Source organism: Apodemus sylvaticus, chromosome 7 (assembly GCF_947179515.1).
Source record: "Apodemus sylvaticus chromosome 7, mApoSyl1.1, whole genome shotgun sequence".
NCBI classification, from domain to species: Eukaryota; Metazoa; Chordata; class Mammalia; order Rodentia; family Muridae; genus Apodemus; species Apodemus sylvaticus.
This window is the reverse complement of record NC_067478.1, coordinates 51,738,806-51,752,784: the sequence shown is the minus strand read 5'-3', so window position 1 is coordinate 51,752,784 and position 13,979 is coordinate 51,738,806. Positions and strand designations below refer to the sequence as shown.

At 39.8% G+C, this 13,979-nt stretch overlaps 1 protein-coding gene across 1 annotated transcript in view; it reads right to left on the bottom strand.

Annotated features, from left to right (window-relative positions):
• Mlip (muscular LMNA interacting protein) overlaps positions 1-13,979 on the bottom strand; it is a 192,970-nt gene that overhangs the window by 117,473 nt on the left and 61,518 nt on the right. The window lies entirely within an intron of this gene.

The window sequence follows — 13,979 nt, the reverse complement described above, 5'->3', positions numbered from 1 at the left end:
AAATCATTTAGTAAGATATTCTCAGACATGAAGACACATTTCACATCTGCCCACTTTCTCCTCTGAAATTGGTGTCTCTAATGTATAAAGTAGTAATGGTAAGGGCAGAAGACTATTTTTAATTTTTTACCACTACTCTGCATTTTCTATTTTTGTTTTTATTCCTTTTTTTATTTTAACTCATTAATTATGACCAGGTTCTTTTGCATCTTTGAAAACAGCTAAAGCTTAAGTCCATGCTAGTTAAGGATAACATCTGCAAAACTTTGGCGTTTTAGCTATGAATTTACATTTTCCTTTGAATATGAGTGGCATTCTGTTTCTTTGAATGACTAGAAATTGTGAAGTAAAGGCAAAAACTCATGATTTTGTTATAATCCCATAAATAGTATTTTCATTTAGTTTAAACATTTTACCAATGTATTTCTTTATTTAATGCATGCCATGATTAATGCATGTTTGGAGGTCAGAGTATTAATTCTCTCCTACCATGCGTGTTCCAGTAAGAGTTGGCTTTCACTCAGGTTTATGGTCTTTACAGAAGGCACTTCTGCTTTCCAGGACATCTCATCAGCCCTCCCTTTAGTCTTTGGCTTTACACTCTGACTCCCTGATACTGAATAGCAGTCAAAGTCTCTACTCATCTATTCTACACTCTGCTTGTCATAAGTGGTGCCCAGAGTTTATGAAGCACTTGGGGTTCTCCTTTGTGGAGACAGCCAGAATTCTCCCATCCCTTGAATTCCCGTTTCTATGTGACTCACATATTTTTTTCTAAAAATCAAAAAGATTTTAGATTTTTGCTAAGTTTTAGCGATTCTACCTTGAAAGAAAATAAATAAAACCAACAAGCAAACTAAGTATAATTTTCTTCTTCTCAGTATTGCTTCCTTGTAATCTCTTCCTATCTAGTCTAGTAAATTCAAACCACCCTCTTTGTTTTTGTAATGGAGGAGTCTCATGTATTTTAGACTGACTTCCAACTTCTGTGTAACAAAAGATGACTTTGAACTCCTGCTCTTCCTGCTTCTATCTCCCAAGTGTTAAAATTCTGGACATGGGGCTCCATGATGTCTAGTTTATCTGCTGCTAGAGATTAAATCCAGGGCTTTGTGTAGCCAGTCTGGCCTTGTATCAGCTGAGTGATATCTACAACAAGAAGCATCTTCCTGAATTTATTTGTGATCTGCAAAACAACTACCCCAATGTAGACTGTACCTCCATTTTCAGAAGCAAAGTGAAACAAACTAATTTAATATTTTAAACTCACAAATTTTTTAACACTAAGATTTTGTGAATTCAAATTTCAAAGCCACTTAAAAATAGGATTCTAGCTAAAGGTTACTTTTTGCCTACCCTAAGCAAATATCATTGTCATTTACCTTTGCAAATATTCTTACTCATCCATCTTGTCCTAGAGAATTCAATGATTAAAAAATTCTTGGTTCTGTAACAGTAGTGCAAATTCTGTTTCTGGATTTCTCAGCCCAGTTTTTTTGTATATTTGGTTTTTTGCTTTTCTGCTTTTTTTACTTTGCCTGATTGACAATTTTTTTGGTAAGTGAGTTCAATGCCTTCAGAATAGCATCAGAATCAAAATAAACAGTATTTGACAACTTGGAGATTCCTCTTCCACACACTTTTGTTGTTAAACTTTTTCTTAGGTTGAAGCATATGGAATTGTCAGTGTTTAATTTAAAATGACCTAAGGAAATGACTAATTCATAAAGTTCTACCTATTTCTAATATTTTATTGCTACATTGAGGATTTCATGCAACGATTTTTTTAATCATGTTCACCCCCCCAACCCTATTCCAGATATACTCCTTCACTACTCAGCCGCCGCTGTATCATGTTTTTTTCTCTTATCAAAGGCAATTTATGCTGCCCAAATATACTTGGACATGTGGCCTTCCACTAAGGCATGAGCATGGTCAACTTATTAGGGGTTATAGTGTTAGATAAAATTGGCCTTCTTTCTCCCACAATTGAAATTACCAATAGCTCATCACCTAACAGTAGGGCACTTCCCTTTCTATGCTAGCATTTTGTCTGCTTGAGCTTCTGAAGGTTCTGTGCATGGTGTTACCACTGCTGTTGATATGAACAGCTACCCTTCTGTCTCCTGAAGGATATGCTTCCTTCTGCTCATCTACCACCTTTGGCTCTTACATACCCTCTCTCCCCAGTGATGTCTGAGTCTTGAAACAAGGAAAGGAAGAAGAAAGAAAATAAGGAAGGAAGGAAGGAAGGAAGGAAGGAAGGAAGGAAGGAAGGAAGGAAGGAAGGAAGGAAAGAAGGAAGGAAGGAAGGAAGAATGGGGGGAGGGAGGGAGAGAGGAAGAAAGGGAGGGAGGAAGAAAAGGGGATATGTATCCCATTTTAGGCTGGCATGCTGAATTCTCTTATTCCCTACACCTTGGACTTCTATTGCAAAAGGAAGAGATGCATTAATTTATGGGTATACTAACAAGTCACTAGGAGTTGATTTAATACTGTGTCCATTCAGCATAATAATAATAATGAGTTATATTCTATGGCCTATGACTTGTCTAACCTAAAGTTCTTGTCCCAATAATAATGTCAGGTATGATTGTCATTTTATGGAGCAGGTCTTAAATCTAATGGAAAGTGGTTGGTTACTCCTATGACATTCGTGCTACTATTGTACCAGTGGGCGTGTCTTTTTTGTTTTGTTTTGTTTTGTTTGTTTGTTTGTTTGTTTAGATTTGGTGTTTTCGAGACAGGGTTTCTCTGTATATCCCTGGCTGTCCTGGAACTTACTCTGTAGACCAGGCTGGCCTCGAACTTAGAAATCTGCCTGCCTCTGCCTCCCAGAGTGCTGGGATTACAGGTGTGTGCCACTACCGCCCGACTGGGCGTGTCTTATCTAGCATAGTCATTATTGAATATCACAAGGTCCACAGCTGCATTAAGACTGATGACTTATGCACTATGAAAACCATCCAATAGGAATGAAGCTTCTAGGCTAATAACAGATCAATTGTTTTATGTCCTAGGATTTAGTTGTATGATATCTTCAGCAACAGGATTATATCTTCAAGTTTTAGAGAGTCACCAAAAAATATTTCGGGGTCTTTGAAACCTCACTAACCAAGAACTTACTGGCTTTTTTGTGTTAGTCTGTGGTATCCTGCCTAAAGGGAGACCTCATTTTAAGCCTTTTAGAATATGCATACAAAAGCTTCTACAGTAGTGGGTTTCTATATGACCTTTTCAAAAGCCTTTAGTGTTATTTCTGTCTCCCAATATTCTATCCTCTACTCTGCCCTTGACTCTTCTTTAACCTTTCCTAGTGCAGAATCACTTTTAACCCTTTATTCCCATCAATCTCTTAAATTTTTGATCACTGACTCTAAGATTTTTGCTACAGGAAATTTTCTAAGATACCTAGTACTAATTCACTTTCAAAGTTTGACAATTTATCATCATTAAAGTCATTCAAAAATATGTGGAATGTGTTTGAAGGCAATTATAAAGGTTATAAAATATGATTAGCAAAGTAATTAGAACAAATGTCCGATCCCTTAAGGCAATAACTTTCAACAGAAAAAATGATCACTTGTATGTATGTGTCCTGGCATGCTTATACGCAAACAAATAAGGAAGTTCTCAAGTGGAATGGATTATACAGTGTTTAGCATAACAAGTCACCCTGCCTTCTCATCTGCATTCACATCCTAGTTCTTATACCTTCACCATTATTCTGATGATATCACACCCTGATTACAAAGTGTCTCATCAGTCATGAAACTACAGAACTCATTGCTCATCAGAATCTGGTTTTCTCTATTTTAACAGAGCAAGAAATGGCACAGATTTAAAACTACTAGCCTTCACTAGCAGGTACTGTGCCTAGAAGATATAGGATATTAACATGGGATATATTCCAAAGAGTTCAGACAAAGGAACATGAAAGATAAATTTCATCATTCAATAGTATTTTTAATTTTTAAAATCCTAATATAACTAACTATACCATCTCCTCCTTCCATTTCCTCCCTCTGAACCCTTCCAATGCCCGTTATTGTTTTCTTTCAAATCCATGGCCTCTTTTTTCATTAATTGGTATTATATGCATGTATCTATAAATATATATACTCTGAAATATTGCCTGTTCAGTCCTATGTTACTTGTCTGTGTTTTCAGGAATGACCATTTAGCACTGGACATGCAATTGCTATGTTCTTCCCTAGGGAAAACCATTTCTTCCATCTCAACATTCCTTGCTTAGGAAAATATTGTCTGAAGACTTTTGTTTTCAAATTTTGCTTCTCTGTGTTAGAAAACAAAATTTGGGATATAACAATAGAGAACCTTATAGTAATTATTCTTTTTTGTTGTTGTTGTTTTATTTTTTGGTTTTGGGTTTTTTTTTTTTTTTTTTTGAGACTTGGCTGTCCTGGAACTCACTTTGTAGATGAGGCTGTCCTCCAGCTCAGAAATCTGCCTGCTTCTGCCTCCCAAGTGCTGGGATTAAAAGCATGTGCCACCAACACCCGGCTATAGTAATTATTCTTATTTTTTTTCCTTTATGTTCTAAACTATGATTAATCATGAGGAATAGAGGAAGAAAATAAAATTTCATAAAAGCTATCTCAGAAAGCTTAATTTTCCCCAATACAGTGTTTTTCCTTTGCTATTTACCCTATAAGCAAGGGAAAGTACACAAACAGTACACTTTAAGATACAACTACAGTGCTTTACATATAATGTGCACGATCACAGGCAACCATAGTTCAGGGGATGAAGCCATAAAACAAAATGAAGATTTATTCTAAAGAACAATGAAGGACTGTAAAAGGAGCTTTTGCAGTGTCAAGAAGATGAAGTGTTACCTTATTTCACAGTGACATGTGATTCAATTATTCTAGTTCCTCTGAAACTAAAGCCTGCTTCTGGGGCATAAGCAGGAGCATCACCTGGTCTTTTGAGAAGGGTTGTCTGGCTAGTGAGCCACATTTACACAAATATATAGAAGAGGCAAATCATACTTAGATACTGGAGGATCTCCCAATTTACCAGATGTTGAGCCATGTATAATATTAAATATATATTGGGTATTAGACTACACATGTCTTCACTGTAGTATTAGTTGTGGGGAAGAGAGCTTCAAGAAATTAAATTCAAATTTTGTATAGGAGCTTAACATGGCAGAGAAGGTGATAGCATCCTTCAACTTCACAGAAAAGCATATGGTGCCCTGCTTCAGAGCAAAGAGAATGGCATCCCTTGACTCCCCAGCAACATTTGCCCATGTACTTCTTACTGCTAAGTTTTTCCCACAAAGGCCTCCTAGTGTTCCTTGAATTGTGTATCTTCTATATTTTGTGGAATTAACTTGCTTTAATTTTCAGTTAACATATGGAATTCCTCTTCACTGTGAAGATCCAAATGTCTTCTGATAACCTCACTCCAGTCCAAAATTTAGCCATTCCCTGGTTAGGAATACATTTTGGAAATCTTAAAGATTATCGTACCAAGAAACAATGGTTCAGTAGTTAAGTACTTGCCACTCAAACTTGAGAATCATATTCAGATCCACAGGAACCCATATAAATTCTGAGTGAGTGTAGTGGTCCTTCTGCATTTCCATCTTAGGAGGATGGAAACAGGGAACTCACAAATCGAACTTGATGGCAAGGCTAGACATACAGGAGAGCTCCGAATTTTGATTGAGAAACTTTGTCTCAAGGAATAAAGGTAGAAAGACATTAGCAGACAATTCCAAAAAATCAACTTTGGGCCTCCCCATACACACACACACACACACACACAGTTCAAAAAACACTATTGCATCATGAGTGCTTATTTCATTAGATATTTTCTTTTTCGTTTTTTTTTAATTTTTTTTATTCGATATAATTTATTTACATTTCAAATGATTTCCCCTTTTCTAGCCCCCCCACTCCCCGAAAGTCCCGTAAGCCCACTTCTCTTCCCCTGTCCCCCCGCCCACCCCTTCCCACTTCCCCGTTCTGGTTTTGCCGAATACTGTTTCACTGAGTCTTTCCAGAACCAGGGGCCACTCCTCCTTTCTTCTTGTATCTCATTTGATGTGTGGATTATGTTTTGAGTATTCCAGTTTTCTAGGTTAATAACCACTTATTAGTGAGTGCATACCATGATTCACCTTTTGAGCCTGGGTTACCTCACTTAGTATGATGTTCTCTAGCTCCATCCATTTGCCTAAGAATTTCATGAATTCATTGTTTCGAATGGCTGAATAGTACTCCATTGTGTAGATATACCACATTTTTTGCATCCACTCTTTTGTTGAGGGATACCTGGGTTCTTTCCAGCATCTGGCAATTATAAATAGGGCTGCTATGAACATAGTAGAGCATGTATCCTTATTACATGGTGGGGAATCCTCTGGATATATGCCCAGGAGTGGTATAGCAGGATCTTCTGGAAGTGAGGTGCCCAGTTTTCAGAGGAACCGCCAGACTGATTTCCAGAGTGGTTGTACCAATTTGCAACCCCACCAGCAGTGGAGGAGTGTTCCTCTTTCTCCACACCCTCTCCAACACCTGCTGTCTCCTGAATTTTTAATCTTAGCCATTCTGACTGGTGTAAGATGAAATCTTAGGGTTGTTTTGATTTGCATTTCCCTAATGACTAATGAAGTTGAGCATTTTTTAAGATGCTTCTCTGCCATCCGAAGTTCTTCAGGTGAGAATTCTTTGTTTAACTCTGTACCCCATTTTTTAATAGGGTTGTTTGGTTTTCTGGAGTCTAACTTCTTGAGTTCTTTATATATATTGGATATTAGGCCTCTATCTGATGTAGGATTGGTGAAGATCTTTTCCCAATTTGTTGGTTGCCGATCTGTCCTCTTGATGGTGTCCTTTGCTTTACAGAAACTCTGTAACCTTATGAGGTCCCATTTGTCAATTCTTGCTCTTAGAGCATACGCTATTGGTGTTCTGTTCAGAAACTTTCTCCCTGTACCGATGTCCTCAAGGGTCTTCCCCAGTTTCTTTTCTATTAGCTTCAGAGTGTCTGGCTTTATGTGGAGGTCCTTGATCCATTTGGAGTTGAGCTTAGTACAAGGAGACAAGGATGGATCAATTCCCATTCTTCTGCATGCTGACCTCCAGTTGAACCAGCACCATTTGTTGAAAAGGCTATCTTTTTTCCATTGGATGTTTTCAGCCTCTTTGTCGAGGATCAAGTGGCCATAGGTGTATAGGTTCATTTCTGGATCTTCAATCCTGTTCCATTGATCCTCCTGCCTGTCACTGTACCAATACCATGCAGTTTTTAACACTATTGCTCTGTAGTATTGCTTGAGGTCAGGGATACAGATTCCCCCAGATTTTCTTTTGTTGCTGAGAATAGTTTTAGCTATCCTGGGTTTTTTGTTGTTCCAGATGAATTTGATAATTGCTCTTTCTAACTCTGTGAAGAATTGAGTTGGGATTTTGATGGGTATTGCATTGAATCTGTATATTGCTTTTGGCAAAATGGCCATTTTAACTATATTGATTCTACCGATCCATGAGCATGGGAGGTTTTCCCATTTTTTGAGGTCTTCTTCCATTTCCTTCTTCAGAGTCTTGAAGTTCTTGTCATACAGATCTTTCACATGTTTGGTAAGAGTCACCCCAAGATACTTTATACTGTTTGTGGCTATTGTGAAGGGGGTCATTTCCCTAATTTCTTCCTCAGCCTGCTTATCCTTTGAGTATAGGAAGGCCACTGATTTGCTTGAGTTGATTTTATAACCTGCCACTTTGCTGAAGTTGTTTATCAGCTGTAGGAGCTCTCTAGTGGAATTTTTTGGGTCACTTAGGTAGACTATCATGTCGTCTGCAAATAATGATAGTTTGACTTCTTCCTTTCCAATTTGTATCCCTTTGACCTCCTTATGTTGTCGAATTGCCCAAGCTAGTACCTCAAGTACAATATTGAAAAGATAAGGAGAAAGGGGGCAGCCTTGTCTGGTCCCTGATTTCAGTGGGATTGCTTCAAGTTTCTCTCCATTTAGTTTGATGCTGGCTACCGGTTTGCTGTATATTGCTTTTACTATGTTTAGGTATGTGCCTTGAATTCCTGTTCTCTCCAAGACTGTAAGCATGAAAGGATGCTGAATTTTGTCAAATGCTTTTTCAGCATCCAATGAAATGACCATGTGGTTTTGTTCTTTGAGTTTGTTTATGTAGTGGATTGTATTGATGGATTTCCGTATATTGAACCAACCCTGCATTCCCGGGATAAAGCCTACTTGATCATGGTGGATGATCGTTTTGATGTGTTCTTGGATTCGGTTGGCAAGAATTTTACTGAGTATTTTTGCATCGATGTTCATAAGGGAAATTGGTCTGAAGTTCTCTTTCTTTGTTGGATCTTTGTGTGGCTTTGGTATCAGCGTAATTGTGGCTTCGTAGAAGGAATTGGGTAGTGTTCCTTCTGTTTCTATTTTGTGGAATAGTTTGAAGAGTATTGGTGTTAACTCTTCTTTGAAGGTCTGGTAGAATTCTGCACTGAAGCCATCTGGTCCTGTGCTTTTTTTTTGGTTGGAAGACTTTCTATGACTCCTTCTATTTCTTTAGGCATTATGGGACTGTTTAGATGGTCTAGTTGGTCCTGATTTAATTTTGGTATTTGGTATCTGTCAAGGAAATTGTTCATTTCCTCCAGATTCTCCAGTTGTGTTGAGTACAGGCTCTTGTAGTAGGATCTGATGATTTTTTGGATTTCCTCCGTTTCCGTTGTTATATCTCCCTTTTCATTTCTAAGTTTGTTAATTTGGATACTTTCTCTGTGCCCTTTGGTCAGTCTGGCTAAGGGTTTATCTATCTTGTTGATTTTCTCAAAGAACCAGCTCCTGGTTTTGTTGATTTTTTGTATGGTTCTCTTTGTTTCTACTTGATTGATTTCGGCCCTGAGTTTGATGATTTCCTGCCTTCTACTCCTCCTGGGCGAAATAGCTTCTTTTTGTTCTAGGGCTTTCAGGTGTGTCATTAAGCTGGTAATGTATGCTCTCTCCATTTTCTTTTTGGAGGCACTCAGGGCTATGAGTTTTCCTCTTAGCACTGCTTTCATTGTGTCCCATAGATTTGGGTATGTTGTGTTTTCATTTTCATTGTGTTCTAAAAAGTCTTTAATTTCTTTCTTTATTTCTTCCTTGACCAAGGTATCATTGAGTAGAGTATTGTTCAGTTTTCACGTGTATGTGGGTTTTCTGTTGTTTCTGTTGCTATTGAAGACCACTTTTACTCCAAAGTGATCAGATAGGAGGCATGGGATTAGTTCTATCTTCTTATATTTGTTGAGGTCTGTCTTGTGACCAATTATATGGTCGATTTTGGAGAAGGTACCATGAGGTGCTGAGAAAAAGGTATATTCTTTTACTTTAGGATAGAATGTTCTATATATATCTGTTAAATCTAATTGGTCCAAAGCTTCAATTAGTTTCATTGTGTCCCTGTTTAGTTTCTGTTTTCCTGATCGGTCCATTGAGGAAAGTGCAGTGTTGAAGTCACCCACAATTATTGTGTTAGGTGCAATGTGTGCTTTTAGTTTTAATAAAGTTTCTTTTACGAAAGAGGGTGCCCTTGCATTTGGGGCATAGATGTTCAGGATTGACAGTTCTTCTTTTTGTATTTTTCCTTTGACCAGCAAGAAGTGTCCCTCAGGGTCTCTTTTGATGACTTTGGGTTGAAAGTCAATTTTATCTGATATTAAAATGGCTACTCCAGCTTGTTTCCTGAGACCATTTGCTTGTAAAATTGTCTTCCAGCCTTTTACTCTAAGGTAGTGTTTGTCTTTGACCCTGAGGTGTGTTTCCTGTAAGCAGCAAAAGGTAGGGTCCTGTTTACGTATCCATTCAGTTAGTCTGTGTCTTTTTATTGGGGCATTAAGTCCATTGATGTTAAGAGATATTAAGGAATACTGATTGTTATTTCCTATCATTTTTGACGTTATTTTTTAAATTTGAATGCTTAACTTCTTTTGGGTTTGATGAAAGGTTACCATCTTGCTTTTTCCAGGGTGAGATTTCCCTCCTTGTATTGGTGTTGTCCTCCTATTATCCTTTTTAGGGCTGGGTTTGTGGATAGATATTAGGTAAACTTGGTTTTGTCATGAAATATCTTAGTTTCTCCATCTATGGTGATTGAAAGTTTTGCTGGATATAGTAGTTTTGGTTGGCATTTGTGTTCTCTTAGAGTCTGCATGAGATCTGCCCAGGACCTTCTAGCCTTCATAGTCTCAGGTGAAAAGTCTGCTGTGATTCTGATAGGTCTTCCTTTATATGTTACTTGGCCTTTTTCTCTTACTGCCTTTAGTATTCTTTCTTTGTTTAGAACATTTGGTGTTTTGATTATTATGTGACGGGAAGTATTTCTTTTCTGGTCCAGTCTGTTTGGAGTTCTGTAGGCTTCTTGTATATTCATGGGCATCTCTCTCTTTAGGTTAGGGAAGTTTTCTTCCATAATTTTATTGAAGATATTTGCTGGCCCTTTAAGTTGTAAATCTTCACTCTCATCTATGCCTATAATCCTTAGGTTTGGTCTTCTCATTGTGTCCTGGATTTCCTGGATATTTTGGGTTACAAGCGTTTTGCTTTTTGCATTTTGTTTAACTGTTGAGTCCATGGTTTCTATGGAATCTTCAGCATCTGAGATTCTTTCTTCTATCTCTTGTATTCTGTTGTTGATATTTGCATCTATGTCCCCTGATTTCTTCCCAAGGCTTTCTATCTCCAAAGTTGTCTCCCTTTGAGTTTTCTTAGTTGTTTCTACTTCTGATTTTAGATCCTGGATGGTTTTGCTTAGCTCCTTCACTTGCTTGTTTGTGCTTTCCTGTAATTCTTCAAGAGATTTTTGTGTTTCCTCTTTCATGACCTCAGCCTGTTGACCAAAGTTCTCCTGTATTTCTTTAAGAGATTTTTGTGTTTCCTCTTTCATGATCTCAGTCTGTTGACCAAAGTTCTCCTGTATTTCTTTAAGTGTTTTTTGCATTTCCTCCTTGTTGGCTTTTGTATTCTCCTGGATTTCTTTCAATGATTTTTGTGTTTCCCTTGCAAGGGCTTCTAACTTTTGACCCATTTTCTCCTGAATTTCTTTAAGTATGTCCTTCATGTGTTCCTGTACCAGCATCATGACCAGTGATTTTAAATCTAAATCTTGTTTTACTGGTGTGATGGGGTATCCAGGACATGTTGGTAGAGGAGACTTGGTTTCAGATGTTGCCATATTGCCTTGATTTCTGTTAGTGACGTTCCTGCGTTTGCCTTTTGCCATCTAGTTCTCATTGGTGTTAGTTTGTCTTGTCAGTGCTGGACTCACCAGTGCAAGCTGCCCCTTCCCAGTTGGCCTCTGGTGCACAGCTTATCTCCTGCACTGCTTGTAGACAGGGTGCTGCTGCCCAGGCTGTTCAGATCCCAAAGCAGGCACCCGAAGGCTCCCGCTGGGGCCTGCTGGATTCACTGGAGCACACTGACTTCTCCCAGCTGGCTGCCCGGAAGCCCAGCTAGCCTCTTGCAGGACTTGGAGATGTGGTGCAGCTGCCCAGGCTGATCTGGATCCGGAAGTGGAGAGAGTTGAGCTGAGGGCTTCCGCCTGAGGCCTTGCCCCAGATTGTGTCTGTGGACCAGATGGAGCCCGTGTGCACCCCCAGGGAGTGCCGATGGTGTATGCTGCTGTGACCTCCCCTGTGTTCCGCTCACTCCGCTGGGCAGCCGATCCTCCAACTGGCCTGGCGCACACAAGGTTAGCCTGGCCGCCCAGTCCCTGAGTCCAGGCAAAAGCCTGGGAGGCCAAGGTCCGAGCAAAGTTCCCCTAGGGCTATGACTGTTCATTGGGTCTGCCAGGTGATCCGGATGGTGGGCATGCGTGCCCGCGCTCCCTAAAAGCGCTGGGAGAGTCTGCTGTGCTAACAATCACCTGGGCGGGTTGACTCACAGATGGCCCACCAAGCCGCCCAGTTCTCGTGGTCAGTCCTGTGCCTTTTGGGACCTAGACCCCTGCTTTGTTAGCCTCAGGCTATGCCCGTTACGGCTCTGCCCGCCAGAGCTCTCTGTCGTCCTGCAGGCAAAATGGTGGCGCGTGCGCAGGCCCGGGCGAAAAACCTCCTGGCTGGGTTGGCACCCCGATGGCCCCCCGACCAGCCCAGGGCCTGGGTGCAGGCCAACGCCCGTCGGGCTCAGACCACCACGGTGTTGGCCTCGGATTATGTTTGTGTACCTCAGTCTGTCCGATCCCTGGAGTCCGAAGCCAAGATGGATGCACCTCTCCTGACTGGTGGGAGGCCGAGTTCTGAAGTGGTTTCCGTGCAGGAAAGGCGCTGCACAACTGCAGCTGCTTGCGGCCCGGCTGGTCAGCGAAGGTCAGTGGTCGTGGGCGCAGGGCCTAACTGGACCCTGTGTCGCCTTGGTTCCATTGCTGATGGCCCTTCAGCCGGACCAGCCACTGCTGCACTGCTGCCGCCGCCGCCCAAATATTTTCTTTATTTACATTTCAAATGTTATCCCCTTTTTTAGTTTCCCCTCTGAAAACCCTCAATCCCATCCCCCCCCCCCCCCCCCCCCCGCTCATCAACCTGCCCACTCTGCTTCCCTATTCTGGATAAATGTTTCTTCAATTGTATCTCTAGTCTACTGGGTCTTTGTTCCCTTATGATCAATGGATCAAAGAAAAGTATTTAGAATAGATTGAAGGGTAAAATGAAAAGGAGGCAGTGACAATGACATAAGTAAAATTATTGTAGTTCTCAGTAAAATACAATAGATATGTGACTTAAACTGAGTGTTTTTTATTTTCATTTATTCTTCTCTCATATATTATATCCTGACTTCAGCTTCCCCTCCTTCCCCTTTCCACAGTCTCTCCTCCTCACTGCTCCTTTTTTCTCTAGATCCATTCCCCTCTCATGTCACTCACCTCAGAAAAAAAAGGGACTTCCAGTAAATCAACTAACTATGGCATAACAAGTTACAATAAGACTAGGCACATACTCCCACATCAAGCTGGACAACGTAATCCAGTAGAAGAAAAGGGGGTCCTAAAGGCAGGCAAAAGAGTCAGAGACAGACCCTGCTCCCACTGTTCGGAGTCTCACGAGAATGTATCCAACCATAACATATATGCAGAGAACCTAGGTCAGATGATACAGGCTCCCTGATCTCTGCGAGCCCACTTGAGTTTGTTATGCAATTCTGTAGGCCATGTTCTTGTGTCCTTGATGTCATTGGCTTCTCCATCCTCCCCCTGCTCCACTAGACTCCTTAGGCTCTGCCTAATATTTGGCTGTAGGACTCTGCTTGTGCTCTCATTCGTAAACTGAATGTTTTAACAAACAAATAAGAATATTACATATTACCATTCAACTCTTTGCCACCAAAAGCCTTAGCATGTGATCAATATTCATGAAAAATTTTCAGCCCAAACCAAATGAAGTCAATGCTTTAGTCTGTGGAAAATTACCACAGGCAAACATAATTTTTATGCTACTTGAAATATTGAAATATAGCCAATGAATGTCAAAATGCTCTCCTCATGCTATAAAAGATGATGAAGTTTGGGAAGTAATGCTATAATTTTGGGATAGTCTAATTGCCCGCACTATGTTAAATAGAAGGGTATTAGGGCAAAATGTCCTTGAATTTTACTAAAATTTATTTTTTAATTGACTATGATGAGTAATTTATCAGATACATCATCTTGACTCACTCCTAATGGCCACAGAATATAGTTTTTATCCTGTGATACATTTTTCACTTAAAAATATTTAAGCCTCCACTTTAAAAAACCACAAAAAAGCATGTAGAAATATACAAATGCAATTTCTTTAAAGATCTTCAGCTATTTAAAGTATATTCCTCTCACTTGGCAGGTCTATGAACTTCAAAATCTGAGAAGCTCTGTCTTACTTGATGTTTTTAATTCTGAGGATTTGAGGCCTACTCCTGCCACACAGAAAGCCATTGGGCTATTTTTAGCTGCTGTTGT